The sequence below is a fragment of the Oncorhynchus masou genome, chromosome 24, assembly GCF_036934945.1.
Source record: "Oncorhynchus masou masou isolate Uvic2021 chromosome 24, UVic_Omas_1.1, whole genome shotgun sequence".
Classification (NCBI taxonomy): Eukaryota; Metazoa; Chordata; class Actinopteri; order Salmoniformes; family Salmonidae; genus Oncorhynchus; species Oncorhynchus masou.
Window position 1 is genome coordinate 2,479,172 of NC_088235.1, and position 15,754 is coordinate 2,494,925.

Below are 15,754 nucleotides of genomic sequence, written 5' to 3' on the forward strand. Positions count from 1 at the left end.
TGGGCTTCATCTCGCTAAACACCCTACTGGGCTTCATCTAGCTAAACACCCTACTGGGCTTCATCACGCTAAACACCCTACTGGGCTTCATCTAGCTAAACACCCTACTGGGCTTCATCTAGCTAAACACCCTACTGGGCTTCGTCCGGCTAAACACCCTACTGGGCTTCGTCCGGCTCAACACCCTACTGGGCTTCGTCCGGCTCAACACCCTACTGGGCTTCGTCTAGCTAAACACCCTACTGGGCTTCATCTAGCTAAACACCCTACTGGGCTTCATCTAGCTAAACACCCTACTGGGCTTCATCTAGCTAAACACCCTACTGGGCTTCGTCCAGCTAAACACCCTACTGGGCTTCGTCCAGCTAAACACCCTACTGGGCTTCATCAAGCTAAACACCCTACTGGGCTTCGTCCAGCTAAACACCCTACTGGGCTTCATCTAGCTAAACACCCTACTGGGCTTGGTCCAGCTAAACACCCTACTGGGCTTGGTCCAGCTAAACACCCTACTGGGCTTCATCTAGCTAAACACCCTACTGGGCTTGGTCCAGCTAAACACCCTACTGGGCTTCGTCCAGCTAAACACCCTACTGGGCTTCATCTAGCTAAACACCCTACTGGGCTTCGTCCAGCTAAACACCCGACTGGGCTTCATCTAGCTAAACACCCTACTGGGCTTCGTCCAGCTAAACACCCGACTGGGCTTCGTCCAGCTAAACACCCTACTGGGCTTCGTCCAGCTAAACACCCGACTGGGCTTCATCTAGCTAAACACCCTACTGGGCTTCATCTAGCTAAACACCCTACTGGGCTTCGTCCAGCTAAACACCCTACTGGGCTTCATCTAAATGTAAATGTAGCTAAACACCCTACTGGGCTTCATCTAGCTAAACACCCTACTACGCATTAGTTACCACTGAGGGAAAATAAATACAATTTAAAAGTCAAGTCCCGGTCTGCCCCGTGCCAAGACGAGTGATTAGAACAGGACTGGGAAAAACAGGATCCAACATACCTCGTCAAAGTGTCTCAGATAGTAAGCCACTATGTAGGACAACAGGCTCCGTGTGTTATCCTGCCGAAAGGAGGAAGACACAAGAAATTAGCTTCAGTTCAGGGAATTCACGTTTAGTTTACAACACTCTCTCACAAAGTGTTCTGCAAAGCTTTTACAAAATGAATATATATTTTAATCCACATCATCAAAAGACATGGTAGGAACAATAACTACAGTCTTCCAGCACAATAGTAACCCTGACAAAATAGACAGTCATGTAACTAGAGGCTCCCTACTGCCTATACATCAGTCTACTGTTGACCAGATGGACTCAACATAGGGAACAGAGAGCCATTAGGGTGCAGGTCCTAGCGTTCTAGTAGTGCCCCTACCAACCATAGGGAATAGGGTGCAGGTCCTAGAGCCCTAGTGGTGCCTCTTCCAACCATAGGGAATAGGGTGCAGGACCTAGAGTCCTAGTAGTGCTCTTCCAACCATAGGGAATAGGGTGCAGGTCCTAGAGCCCTAGAAGTTCAGGTCCTAGAGCCCTAGTAGTGCCTCTTCCAACCATAGGGAATAGGGTGCAGGTCCTAGAGCCCTAGTGGTGCCTCTTCCAACCATAGGGAATAGGGTGCAGGTCCTAGAGTCCTAGTAGTGCTCTTCCAACCATAGGGAATAGGGTGCAGGTCCTAGAGCCCTAGAAGTTCAGGTCCTAGAGCCCTAGTAGTGCCTCTTCCAACCATAGGGAATAGGGTGCAGGTCCTAGAGCCCTAGTGGTGCCTCTTCCAACCATAGGGAATAGGGTGCAGGTCCTAGCGCCCTAGTAGTGCCCCTACCAACCTTAGGGAATAGGGTGCAGGTCCTAGTGCCCTAGAAGTGCCCCTACCAACCATAGGGAATAGGGTGCAGGTCCCTAGTGCCCTAGTAGTGCAGGTCCTAGAGCCCTAGTAGTGCCCCTACCAACCATAGGGAATAGGGTGCAGGTCCTAGTGCCCTAGAAGTGCCCCTACCAACCATAGGGAATAGGGTGCAGGTCCTAGTGCCCTAGTAGTGCCCCTACCAACCATAGGGAATAGGGTGCAGGTCCTAGTGCCCTAGAAGTGCCCCTACCAACCATAGGGAATAGGGTGCAGGTCCTAGTAGTGCCCCTACCAACCATAGGGAATAGGGTGCAGGTCCTAGTGCCCTAGAAGTGCAGGTCCTAGCGCCCTAGTAGTGCCCCTACCAACCATAGGGAATAGGGTGCAGGTCCTAGTAGTGCCCCTACCAACCATAGGGAATAGGGTGCAGGTCCTAGTGCCCTAGTAGTGCCCCTACCAACCATAGGGAATAGGGTGCAGGTCCTAGTAGTGCCCCTACCAACCATAGGGAATAGGGTGCAGGTCCTAGTGCCCTAGAAGTGCAGGTCCTAGCGCCCTAGTAGTGCCCCTACCAACCATAGGGAATAGGGTGCAGGTCCTAGTAGTGCCCCTACCAACCATAGGGAATAGGGTGCAGGTCCTAGTGCCCTAGTAGTGCCCCTACCAACCATAGGGAATAGGGTGCAGGTCCTAGTAGTGCCCCTACCAACCATAGGGAATAGGGTGCAGGTCCTAGTAGTGCCCCTACCAACCATAGGGAATAGGGTGCAGGTCCTAGTAGTGCCACTCACACTGCTCTTCACATCCTTCAGCTTGGGCAGGATATCCAGGTTAAAGCCGTCAGCCTGTCCTCTGGTTCGGTTGCCACCATTCATGAAGTTACCAAAGGCCAGGACCAGACCCAGCACCTGCATCACACACTGGCCACTCTGCAAGGTCTGGAGGAGGAGGAGATGGGCAGTCACACACAGGGAGATGGGCAGTCACACACAGGGAGATGGGCAGGCACACACAGGGAGATGGGCAGGCACACACAGGGAGACGGACGGGGAGACAAAGGGACAGATTGAGACACAGAGAGGAGAGATCGAGAGATCGAGACAGAGAGAAGAGGGGGACAGAGACAGAGGAGAGATCGAGACAGAAGAGGGGGGGCAGACAGGAGAGATCGAGACAGAGCGAGGGGGAGGGCAGACAGGAGAGATCGAGACAGAGCGAGGGGGGGGGCAGACAGAGGAGAGATCGAGACAGAGCGAGGGGGGCAGACAGAGGAGAGATCGAGACAGAGCGAGGGGGGGCAGACAGGAGAGATCGAGACAGAGCGAGGGGGGCAGACAGGAGAGATCGAGACAGAGCGAGGGGGGCAGACAGGAGAGATCGAGACAGAGCGAGTGTGGGGGGGCAGACAGGAGAGATCGAGACAGAGAAGAGGGGGACAGACAGAGGAGAGATCGAGACAGAGCAAGTGTGGGGGGGGAGACAGGAGAGATCGAGACAGAGCAGGGGGGCAGACAGGAGAGATCGAGACAGAGCAGGGGGGCAGTCAGGAGAGATCGAGACAGAGCAGGGGGCAGTCAGGAGAGATCGAGACAGAGCAGGGGGGCAGTCAGGAGAGATCGAGACAGAGCAGGGGGGCAGTCAGGAGAGATCGAGACAGAGCAGGGGGGCAGTCAGGAGAGATCGAGACAGAGCGAGGGGGCAGACAGGAGAGATCGAGACAGAGCAGGGGGGGGCAGTCAGGAGAGATCGAGACAGAGCAGGGGGGCAGTCAGGAGAGATCGAGACAGAGCAGGGGGGGGCAGTCAGGAGAGATAGAGACAGAGCAGGGGGGCAGTCAGGAGAGATAGAGACAGAGCGGGGGGGGCAGTCAGGAGAGATAGAGACAGAGCAGGGGGGCAGTCAGGAGAGATAGAGACAGAGCAGGGGGCGGCAGTCAGGAGAGATAGAGACAGAGCAGGGGGGGGCAGTCAGTGTATATGAGCAGATTAATAGTATCAAGAATTCACAGTCACCTGGCTTCAATATGAAAACTGTTTTCTGAACACACTGACCAGAAGGGCTGTCAATATCAACCTACGATGATGTCCCTGTTTAAAACAACTGACCAGAAGGGCTGTATCAACCTACGATGATGTTCCTGTTTAAAACAACTGACCAGAAGGGCTGTCAATATCAACCTACGATGATGTTCCTGTTTAAAACAACTGACCAGAAGGGCTGTATCAACCTACGATGATGTCCCTGTTTAAAACAACTGACCAGAAGGGCTGTATCAACCTACGATGATGTTCCTGTTTAAAACAACTGACCAGAAGGGCTGTCAATATCAACCTACGATGATGTCCCTGTTTAAAACAACTGACCAGAAGGGCTGTATCAACCTACGATGATGTTGCTGTTTAAAACAACTGACCAGAAGGGCTGTATCAACCTACGATGATGTCCCTGTTTAAAACAACTGACCAGAAGGGCTGTCAATATCAACCTACGATGATGTCCCTGTTTAAAACAACTGACCAGAAGGGCTGTATCAACCTACGATGATGTTCCTGTTTAAAACAACTGACCAGAAGGGCTGTATCAACCTACGATGATGTTCCTGTTTAAAACAACTGACCAGAAGGGCTGTATCAACCTACGATGATGTCCCTGTTTAAAACAACTGACCAGAAGGGCTGTCAATATCAACCTACGATGATGTCCCTGTTTAAAACAACTGACCAGAAGGGCTGTATCAACCTACGATGATGTTCCTGTTTAAAACAACTGACCAGAAGGGCTGTATCAACCTACGATGATGTTGCTGTTTAAAACAACTGACCAGAAGGGCTGTATCAACCTACGATGATGTCCCTGTTTAAAACAACTGACCAGAAGGGCTGTCAATATCAACCTACGATGATGTCCCTGTTTAAAACAACTGACCAGAAGGGCTGTATCAACCTACGATGATGTTCCTGTTTAAAACAACTGACCAGAAGGGCTGTCAATATCAACCTACGATGATGTTCCTGTTTAAAACAACTGACCAGAAGGGCTGTATCAACCTACGATGATGTTCCTGTTTAAAACAACTGACCAGAAGGGCTGTCAATATCAACCTACGATGATGTCCCTGTTTAAAACAACTGACCAGAAGGGCTGTCAATATCAACCTACGATGATGTCCCTGTTTAAAACAACTGACCAGAAGGGCTGTATCAACCTACGATGATGTCCCTGTTTAAAACAACTGACCAGAAGGGCTGTATCAACCTACGATGATGTTCCTGTTTAAAACAACTTCCACAGTGGGAGGATTGAGACGGTATCTCCTCAGTAATATGAGTGTCTGGTAGAACTGTCCAGAGGACAAAACCTTAGCAGACCTCCTCTGATTTCTACTGAGGTGAGGCACACGAAACAGGTCTATACGCACACACATACCAAACACGGCACGCACATACCAAACACGGCACGCACATACCAAACACGGCACGCACATACCAAACACGGCACGCACATACCAAACACGGCACGCACATACCAAACACGGCACGCACATACCAAACACGGCACGCACATACCAAACACGGCACGCACATACCAAACACGGCACGCACATACCAAACACGGCACACACATACCAAACACGGCACACACATACCAAACACGGCACACACATACCAAACACGTCACACACATACCAAACACGTCACACACATACCAAACACGTCACACACATACCAAACACGTCACACACATACCAAACATGTCACACACAATCAAATGTATTTATATAGCCCTTCGTACATCAGCTGATATCTCAAAGTGCTGTACAGAAACCCAGCCTAAAACCCCAAACAGCAAGCAATGCAGGTGTAGAAGCACAGTGGCTAGGAAAAACACCCCTAGAAATGAAAAACTCCCTAGAATGGCCAAAACCTAGGAAGAAACCTAGAGAGGAACCAGGCTATGTGGGGTGGCCAGTCCTCTAATGGCTGTGCCGGGTGGAGATTATAACAGAACATGGCCAAGATGTTCATAAATGACCAGCATGGTCCAATAACAATAGTCACACACACAGACTCACCGTGCACACTCTCTGCAGTCACACACACACAGACTCACCGTGCACACTCTCTGCAGTCACACACACACAGACTCACCGTGCACACTCTCTGCAGTCACACACACAGACTCACCGTGCACACTCTCTGCAGTCACACACACAGACTCACCGTGCACACTCTCTGCAGTCACACAGACTCACCGTGCACACTCTCTGCAGTCACACAGACTCACCGTGCACACTCTCTGCAGTCACACAGACTCACCGTGCACACTCTCTGCAGTCACACAGACTCACCGTGCACACTCTCTGCAGTCACACAGACTCACCGTGCACACTCTCTGCAGTCACACAGACTCACCGTGCACACTCTCTGCAGTCACACAGACTCACCGTGCACACTCTCTGCAGTCACACAGACTCACCGTGCACACTCTCTGCAGGATGTCCAGTTTGCGCAGGATAGAGGAGATCCATTCAGAGAAGGTGGACTGAAACAGGATACAGAACACCCGGCCTGAGAAGTTGGGGATCTGATGTAACTGGAACAGGAACCTGGAATAGAGACAAGAGATCGGAGGATGGGTTTGAGGCTACCACTTCATTATGTAACTGGAACAGAGGAGACAAGAGATCAGAGGATGGGTTTGAGGCTACCACTTCATGATGTAACTGGAACAGAGGAGACAAGAGATCGGAGGATGGGTTTGAGGCTACCACTTCATGATGTAACTGGAACAGAGGAGACAAGAGATCAGAGGATGGGTTTGAGGCTACCACTTCATGATGTAACTGGAACAGGATTCTGGAATAGAGGAGACAAGAGATCGGAGGATGGGTTTGAGGCTACCACTTCATGATGTAACTGGAACAGAGGAGACAAGAGATCGGAGGATGGTTTGAGGCTACCACTTCATTATGTAACTGGAACAGAGGAGACAAGAGATCAGAGGATGGGTTTGAGGCTACCACTTCATGATGTAACTGGAACAGAGACGACAAGAGATCAGAGGATGGGTTTGAGGCTACCACTTCATAATGTACCTGGAACAGAGGAGACAAGAGATCAGAGGATGGGTTTGAGGCTACCACTTCATGATGTAACTGGAACAGAGGAGACAAGAGATCAGAGGATGGGTTTGAGGCTACCACTTCATTATGTAACTGGAACAGAGGAGACAAGAGATCAGAGGATGGGTTTGAGGCTACCACTTCATGATATAACTGGAACAGAGGAGACAAGAGATCAGAGGATGGGTTTGAGGCTACCACTTCATTATGTAACTGGAACAGAGGAGACAAGAGATCAGAGGATGGGTTTGAGGCTACCACTTCATGATGTAACTGGAACAGAGGAGACAAGAGATCAGAGGATGGGTTTGAGGCTACCACTTCATGATGTAACTGGAACAGAGGAGACAAGAGATCAGAGGATGGGTTTGAGGCTACCACTTCATTATGTAACTGGAACAGGAACCTGGAATAGAGACAAGAGATCAGAGGATGGGTTTGAGGCTACCACTTCATTATGTAACTGGAACAGGAACCTGGAATAGAGACAAGAGATCAGAGGATGGGTTTGAGGCTACCACTTCATGATGTAACTGGAACAGAGGAGACAAGAGATCGGAGGACGGGTTTTAAGTCTCTACTTTTTGAACATGATTGGTTGTTTGAATAATTGAACCGATTCTCCAGAACACCTACTGTTCAGGTTTGTCCAGTGGTTTGGCGTTGTCCTTGTCTTTAGATGACTTGATGTGCTTATCGATTTTCTCCATCTCATCCTGTTGTGCTCTCTGAAAAGACATCAGGACAACATGATCAAAGTACTGTACTACATGACAACGGCAGAAGTACTACAGGCAGTAGTACAGTAGTAGTTTAATAGTGTACTGTACTACAGGCAGTAGTAGCTTAATAGTGTACTGTACTACAGGCAGTAGTACAGTAGTAGTTTAATAGTGTACTGTACTGCAGGCAGTAGTACAGTAGTAGTTTAATAGTGTACTGTACTACAGGCAGTAGTAGCTTAATAGTGTACTGTACTACAGGCAGTAGTACAGTAGTAGTTTAATAGTGTACTGTACTGCAGGCAGTAGTACAGTAGTAGTTTAATAGTGTACTTCTGCAGTAGTAGTGTAGTACAGTAGTAGTTTAATAGTGTACTGTACTGCAGGCAGTAGTACAGTAGTTTAATAGTGTACTGTACTACAGGCAGTAGTACAGTAGTTTAATAGTGTACTGTACTGCAGGCAGTAGTACAGTAGTAGTTTAATAGTGTACTGTACTGCAGGCAGTAGTAGCTTAATAGTGTACTGTACTACAGGCAGTAGTACAGTAGTAGTTTAATAGTGTACTGTACGGCAGGCAGTAGTACAGTAGTAGTTTAATAGTGTACTGTACTGCAGTACTTCTGCAGTAGTAGTGTAGTACAGTAGTATTTCACCACTACTACTACTACTACACTACAGTATTTTAATAGTGGTATGTTATTCTGGCACGTGGAATCAGACCCGTTTACATAGAAAACTAAGAAACCAAACCAAGGAAAGACAAAAGCCACACAGTAAAACATTTCCTCCACTGACTGGAGTCATTTAACAGATTCTGATTCAGAGTCACTTACAGTCAGTGAGTCATTTAACAGATTCTGATTCAGAGTCACTTAGTCAGTGAGTCATTTAACAGACACTGATTCAGAGTCACTTACAGTCAGTGAGTCATTTAACAGATTCTGATTCAGAGTCACTTACAGTCAGAGAGTCATTTGGCAGACGCTCTGATTCAGAGTCACTTACAGTCAGTGAGTCATTTAACAGACACCGATTCAGAGTCACTTACAAGAGCAATTCGGGTTAAGTGCCTTGCTCAAGGACAGACAGATTGTTCAACTGGTCGGCTCCGGGATTCAATCCCGCGACCTTTCGGTTACTGGCCCACTGCTCTGAACCTGCCACCCACATACTGTTCTACTGTGACAGAACGGATGATGTGATTAACCTCGAAATTACTCAACATTTTGGGACGTGAAACGATGTCAACAGGGACAATTTTACCAGGGCTCCTGGGACTGCAATGTCCCTCTGACTGACAGTCAAGGTAACCAAATTAACCATCAGAAATTGCAGAGTGTGTGTTTAAAATGATCAGTAATATTTGCTATGGGAACGTAATCTAAAGATCAACTCACTGTATTTGCATCAGAACGGAGCCTATTCAAGCAGCAGGATGACATTTATTGTCATGAATGTTGTTCTGGAGGCAGCTCTGCAGAGCGGTAACCAGCTGGCACAGTCAAAGTCATAAAATCTGATTTTAAAACTTAAACACACTGCTAACCCTAACACCTAAGCCAAACATAAAATAACATTTTTACAATGTACTGTAGCCAATTTTGACTATTGCTCAGTTCTGCCTCCAGGGCAAGATTCATGCCAATAAATGTCAACCTGCATACAAGCATCAGCACATAAGCCTGTACAACATCCATTGACAAATCAACTCATGGTTGGTTACCAGATTACATTTATAAAGGTAAAGTTCATTGAATAACGACACAAAGCTGGTGAGTGAGTCTCTCTAAAAGTTCCTGGATATGAAGATAAACATGGCAGCTGTTCTGAACCGTCCACAGTGTTAACGCCTTGGTAAACAAGCCCCTTCACAGTGTTAACGCCTTGGTAAACAAGCCCCTTCACAGTGTTAACGCCTTGGTAAACAAGTCCCTTCACAGTGTTAACGCCTTGGTAAACAAGTCCCTTCACAGTGTTAACGCCTTGGTAAACAAGCCCCTTCACAGTGTTAACGCCTTGGTAAACAAGCCCCTTCACAGTGTTAACGCCTTGGTAAACAAGCCCCTTCGATAAGAGACAATACCGTGCAGCTGTATTCATCTTCCTGGCCAAGGCGTTCGACTCTGTCAATCAAACCACATTCTTATCAGCAGACTCGACAGCCTTGGTTTCTCAAATGATTGCCTCTCCTGGTTCACCAACTACTTCTCTGATAGAGTTCAGTGTGTCAAATCAGAGGGCCTGTTGTCCGGACCTCTGGCAGTGTCTATGGGGGTACCACAGGGTTCAATTCTAAGGCCGACTCTTTTCTCTGTATACATCAATGTCGCTCTTGCTGCTGGTGAGTCTCTGATCCACCTCGACACAGAAGACTCCATTCTTACTTCTGGCCCCTCTTTGGACACTGTGTTAACTAACCTCCAGACGAGCTTCAATGCCATACAACTCTCCTTCCATGGCCTCCAACTGCTCTTAAATGCAAGTAAAACTAAATGCATGCTCTTCAACCGATCGCTACCCGCACCTGCCTGCCCGTCCAGCATCACTACTCTGGACGGCTCTGACTTAGAATTTGTGGACAACTACAAATACCTAGGTGCCTGGTTAGACTGTAAACTCTCCTTCCAGACTCACATTAAGCATCTCCAATCCAAAATTAAATCTAGAATTGGCTTCCTATATCGCAACAAAGCATCCTTCACTCATGCTGCCAAACATACCCTTGTAAAACTGACCATCCTACCGATCCTCGACTTCCGCGATGTCATTCACAAAATATCATCCAACACTACTCAACAAATTGGAAGCAATCTATCACAGTGCCATCCGTTTTGTCATCAAAGCGCCATATACTACCCACCACTACGACCTGTACTCTCTCGTTGGCTGGCCCTCGCTTCATACTCGTCGCCAAACCCACTGGCTCCAGGTCATCTACAAGTCTTTGCTAAGTAAAGCCCCACCTTATCTCAGCTCACTGGTCACCATAGCAGCACCCACCTGTAGCACGCGCTCCAGCAGGTATATTTCACTGATTACCAAAGTCAATTCCTCCTTTGGCCACCTTTCCTTCCAGTTCTCTGAAGCCAATGACTGGAACGAACTGCAAAAATCAGTGAAGCTGGAGACTCTCCCTCACTATCTTTAAGCCCCAGCTGTCAGAGCAGCTCACAGATCACTGCACCTAAACATAGCCCATCTGTAAACAGCCCATCTACCTACCTCATCCCCATATAATATGTACTTATCTTGCTCCTTCGCACCCCAGTAGCTCTACTTGCATCTTCTGCACATCTACCATTCCAGTGTTTAATTGCTATATTGTAATTACTTCGCCACCATGGCCTATTTATTGCCTTACCTCCCTTATTTGCACACACTGTATATAGACTTTTTCTATTGTGTTATTATTGAATGTACGTTTGTTTATATGTAACTCTGTTGTTTGTGTTGAACTGCTTTACTTTATCTTGGCCAGGTCACAGTTGTAAATTAGAACTTGTTCTCTACTGGCCTACCTGGTTAAATAAAGGTGTTCTCAACTGGCCTCCCTGGTTAAATAAAGGTGTTCTCAACTAGCCTCCCTGGTTAAATAAAGGCGTTCTCAACTGGCCTCCCTGGTTAAATAAAGGCGTTCTCTACTGGCCTCCCTGGTTAAATAAAGGCGTTCTCTACTGGCCTCCCTGGTTAAATAAAGGTGTTCTCAACTGGCCTCCCTGGTTAAATAAAGGTGTTCTCAACTGGCCTCCCTGGTTAAATAAAGGTGTTCTCAACTGGCCTCCCTGGTTAAATAAAGGTGTTCTCAACTGGCCACCCTGGTTAAATAAAGGTGTTCTCAACTGGCCTCCCTGGTTAAATAAAGGTGTTCTCAACTGGCCTCCCTGGTTAAATAAAGGTGTTCTCAACTGGCCTCCCTGGTTAAATAAAGGTGTTCTCAACTGGCCTCCCTGGTTAAATAAAGGTGTTCTCAACTAGCCTCCCTGGTTAAATAAAGGTGTTCTCAACTAGCCTCCCTGGTTAAATAAAGGTGTTCTCAACTAGCCTCCCTGGTTAAATAAAGGTGTTCTCAACTAGCCTCCCTGGTTAAATAAAGGTGTTCTCAACTGGCCTCCCTGGTTAAATAAAGGTGTTCTCAACTAGCCTCCCTGGTTAAATAAAGGTGTTCTCTACTGGCCTCACTGGTTAAATAAAGGTGTTCTCTACTGGCCTCCCTGGTTAAATAAAGGGGAAATAAATAAATAATGTAAAAAATAACAAGGCCTGTACAAAGTGATACTGTAAATAAATAATTTTTTACAAGGCTTTCACATAACCTCTTCTGTTCCTTACTGAACAACCGTTGGTGATTGAAGTCTATAGTGACATGCAGTGGCCAGAACTAAGGGGAGTCTATCACAGCCTGGATACATTGACAGTCAACAATAAGACTAAGGCCAGGATTCAAACCAACACAGTGTGATGCTCATTTATTTGCATGTGTTTGAATCCCGGCCAAAGACACACCTTCCTTTGGACTCAGGGATGAGAGATCAGAACCTTACGTTTTCATAAAGGGCTTGTAGAGTCTCCAGATCCACCACAGTATTGTCCAGGTTCAGGATGGCTGGAAGGCACAGAACACAGTTAGTGGTTATTGAGGATGGCTGGAAGGGACAGAACACAGTTAGTGGTTTGTGAGGCTGGTTGGAAGGGACAGAACACAGTTAGTGGTTATTGAGGATGGCTGGAAGGGACAGAACACAGTTAGTGGTTATTGAGGATGGCTGGAAGGGACAGAACACAGTTAGTGGTTATTGAGGATGGCTGGAAGGGACAGAACACAGTTAGTGGTTAATGAGGATGGCTGGAAGGGACAGAACACAGTTAGTGGTTATTGAGGATGGGCGGAAGGGACAGAACAGAGTTAGTGGTTATTGAGGATGGCTGGAAGGGACAGAACACAGTTAGTGGTTATAAAGGGTGGCTGGAAGGGACTGAAGAGAGAAGACAGTGGTTATCGAGGCTGGCTGGAAGGGACAGGACACACTTAGTGGTTATAGAGAATGGCTGGAAGGGACAGAACACAGTTAGTGGTTATAGAGGATGGCTGGAAGGGACAGAACACAGTTAGTGGTTATCACAATTCCAGTGGGTCAGAAGTTTACATACACTAAGTTGACTGTGCCTTTAAACAGCTTAGAAAATTCCAGAAAATGATGTCATGGCTTTAAAAGCTTCTAATAGGCTTATTGGCATCATTTGAGTCAATTGTAGATGTACCTGTGAATGTATTTCAAGGCCTACCTTCAAACTCAGAGCCTCTTTGCTTGACAACATGGGAAAATCAAAAATAAATTAGTCAAGACCTCAGAACAAAAATTGTAGACCTCCACAAGTCTGATTCATCCTTGGGAGCAATTTCCAAACGCCTGAAGGTATATATATATATATATATATCCCATTTAGCAGACGCTTTTGTCCAAAGCGACTTACAAGTCGGCTGGGGCCACTACTTTTACATATGGGTGGTCCCAGCGGGAATCGAACCCACGACGCTTGGCGTTGCAAGCGCCATGCTCTACCGACTGAGCCACACAGGACCACGTTCATCTGTACAGACAATATTGCGCAAGTATAAACACCATTGGACCATGCAGCCGTCATACCGCTCAGGAAGGAGACGCGTTCTGTCTCCTAGAGATGAACTTACTTTGGTGAGAAAAGTGCAAATCAATCTGAGAACAACAGCAAAGTTGTTGTGAAGATGCTGGAGGAAACAGGTACCAAAGTGTCTATATCCACATAACCTGAAAGGCCGCTCTGCAAGAAAGAGGGCACTGCTCCAAAACCAACATAAAAAAGCCAGACTACGGTTTGCAACTGCACATGGGCACAAAGATCGTCATTTTCTGGAGAAATGTCCTCTGGTCTGCTGAAACAAAAATATAACTGTTTGGCCATAATGACCATCATTATGTTAGGAGGAAAAATAGGGAGGTTTGCAAGCCGAAGAACAGCTTCCCAACAGTGAATCAAGGGGGTAGCAGCATCAAGTTGTGGGGGTGCTTTGCTGCATGAGGGACTGGTGCACTTGACAAAATAGATGGCATCATGAGGTAGGAAAATGATGTGGATATATTGAAGCAACATCTCAAGATATCAGTCAGGAAGTTTAAGCTTTGGTCCCAAATGGACAATGACCCCAAACTTCCAAAGTTGTGGCAAAATGGATTAAGGACAACAAAGTCAAGGTATTGGAGTGGCCATCACAAAGCCCTGACCTCAATCCCATAGAAAACTCAATCCTATAGAACATTTGTGGGCAGAACTGGAAAAGCGTGTGTGAGCAAGGAGTCCTACCAACCTGACTCAGTTACACCAGCTCTGTCAGGGGGAATGGACATAAATTCACCCAACTTATTGTGGGAAGCTTGTGGAAGGCTACCCGAGACATTTGACCCAAGTTTAAACAATTTAAAAAGGCAATGCTACCAAATACTCTACTATTATTCTGACATTTCACATTCTTAAAAATAACTGACCAAAGACGGGAGATTTTTACTTTGATTAAACGCCAATGTGAAAAACTGAGTTTAAATGTATTTGGCTAAACTTCCAACTTCAACTCTGTGTGTGTGTGTGTGTGTGTGTGTGTGTATGTATGTATGTACACATGCATACATACGTGTTTACAGACATACACTGAGGGCTCAAAACCTTAGGAACACTTTCCTAATACTGAGTTGCATCCCCTCAGAACAGCCTCGATTCGTCGGGTCATGGACTCTACAAGGTGTCTTAAAGAGTGACACAGGGGATGCTGGTCCATGTGGACTCTACAAGGTGTCTGAAAGAGTGACACAGGGGATGCTGGTCCATGTGGACTCTACAAGGTGTCTTAAAGAGTAACACAGGGGATGCTGGTCCATGTGGACTCTACAAGGTGTCTGAAAGAGTGACACAGGGGATGCTGGTCCATGTTGACTCTACAAGGTGTCTGAAAGAGTGACACAGGGGATGCTGGTCCATGTTGACTCTACAAGGTGTCTGAAAGAGTGACACAGGGGATGCTGGTCCATGTTGACTCTACAAGGTGTCTGAAAGAGTGACACAGGGGATGCTGGTCCATGTGGACTCGACAAGGTGTCTTAAAGAGTAACACAGGGGATGCTGGTCCATGTGGACTCGACAAGGTGTCTTAAAGAGTGACACAGGGGATGCTGGTCCATGTGGACTCGACAAGGTGTCTTAAAGAGTGACACAGGGGATGCTGGTCCATGTGGACTCTACAAGGTGTCTTAAAGAGTGACAGGGGATGCTGGTCCATGTGGACTCTACAAGGTGTCTTAAAGAGTGACACAGGGGATGCTGGTCCATGTTGACTCTACAAGGTGTCTTAAAGAGTGACACAGGGGATGCTGGCCCATGTTGACTCCAATGTTTCCCCAACAGTTGTGTCAAGTTGTCTGGATGTCCTTTGGGTGGTGGACCATTCTTGATACACACGGGAAGCTGTTGAGACTGAAAAACCCAGCAGCGTTGCAGTTCTTGATACACTCAAACCGATGCGCCTGGAAACCACAACCATACCCCGTTCAAAGGCACTTAAACCTTTGTCTTGCCCATTTACCCTCTGACCACTGGTCATAAGGTTAAAGACTGAAGGCTGGTGGGGGTTGGTAATGGGGGGGGGGGAGAACTGACCTTACTACAGCCCTCGTCTTACGGGAGAGATGGGGTCAAAACAAGTGTTGGCGGGCGCCAACAAGACTTAAACCCTCCTGCATATCTCTGCAAGGCCGAGACTCAATGGCGCAAGGCGCCAACAAGACTTAAACCCTCCTGCATATCTCTGCAAGGCCAAGACGCAGTGGCGCAAGACGCCAACAAGACGCCAGAGCATCGAGATCAGGTGCAGGCTGGGAGCTGACACCCTGAGAGCTGTGAGAACTTGGAGAGAGGGGGAGGGAGGGAGGGAGGGAGGGAAGTGCAGGCTGGGAGCTGACACCCTGAGAGCTGTGAGAACATGGAGAGAGGGGGAGGGAGGGGGAGGGAGGGGGAGGGAGGG

At 47.5% G+C, this 15,754-nt stretch overlaps 1 pseudogene; it reads right to left on the bottom strand.

Annotated features, from left to right (window-relative positions):
* The window catches only part of LOC135513361 (formin-2-like), a 158,158-nt pseudogene that overhangs the window by 46,126 nt on the left and 96,278 nt on the right, over nucleotides 1-15,754 (bottom strand).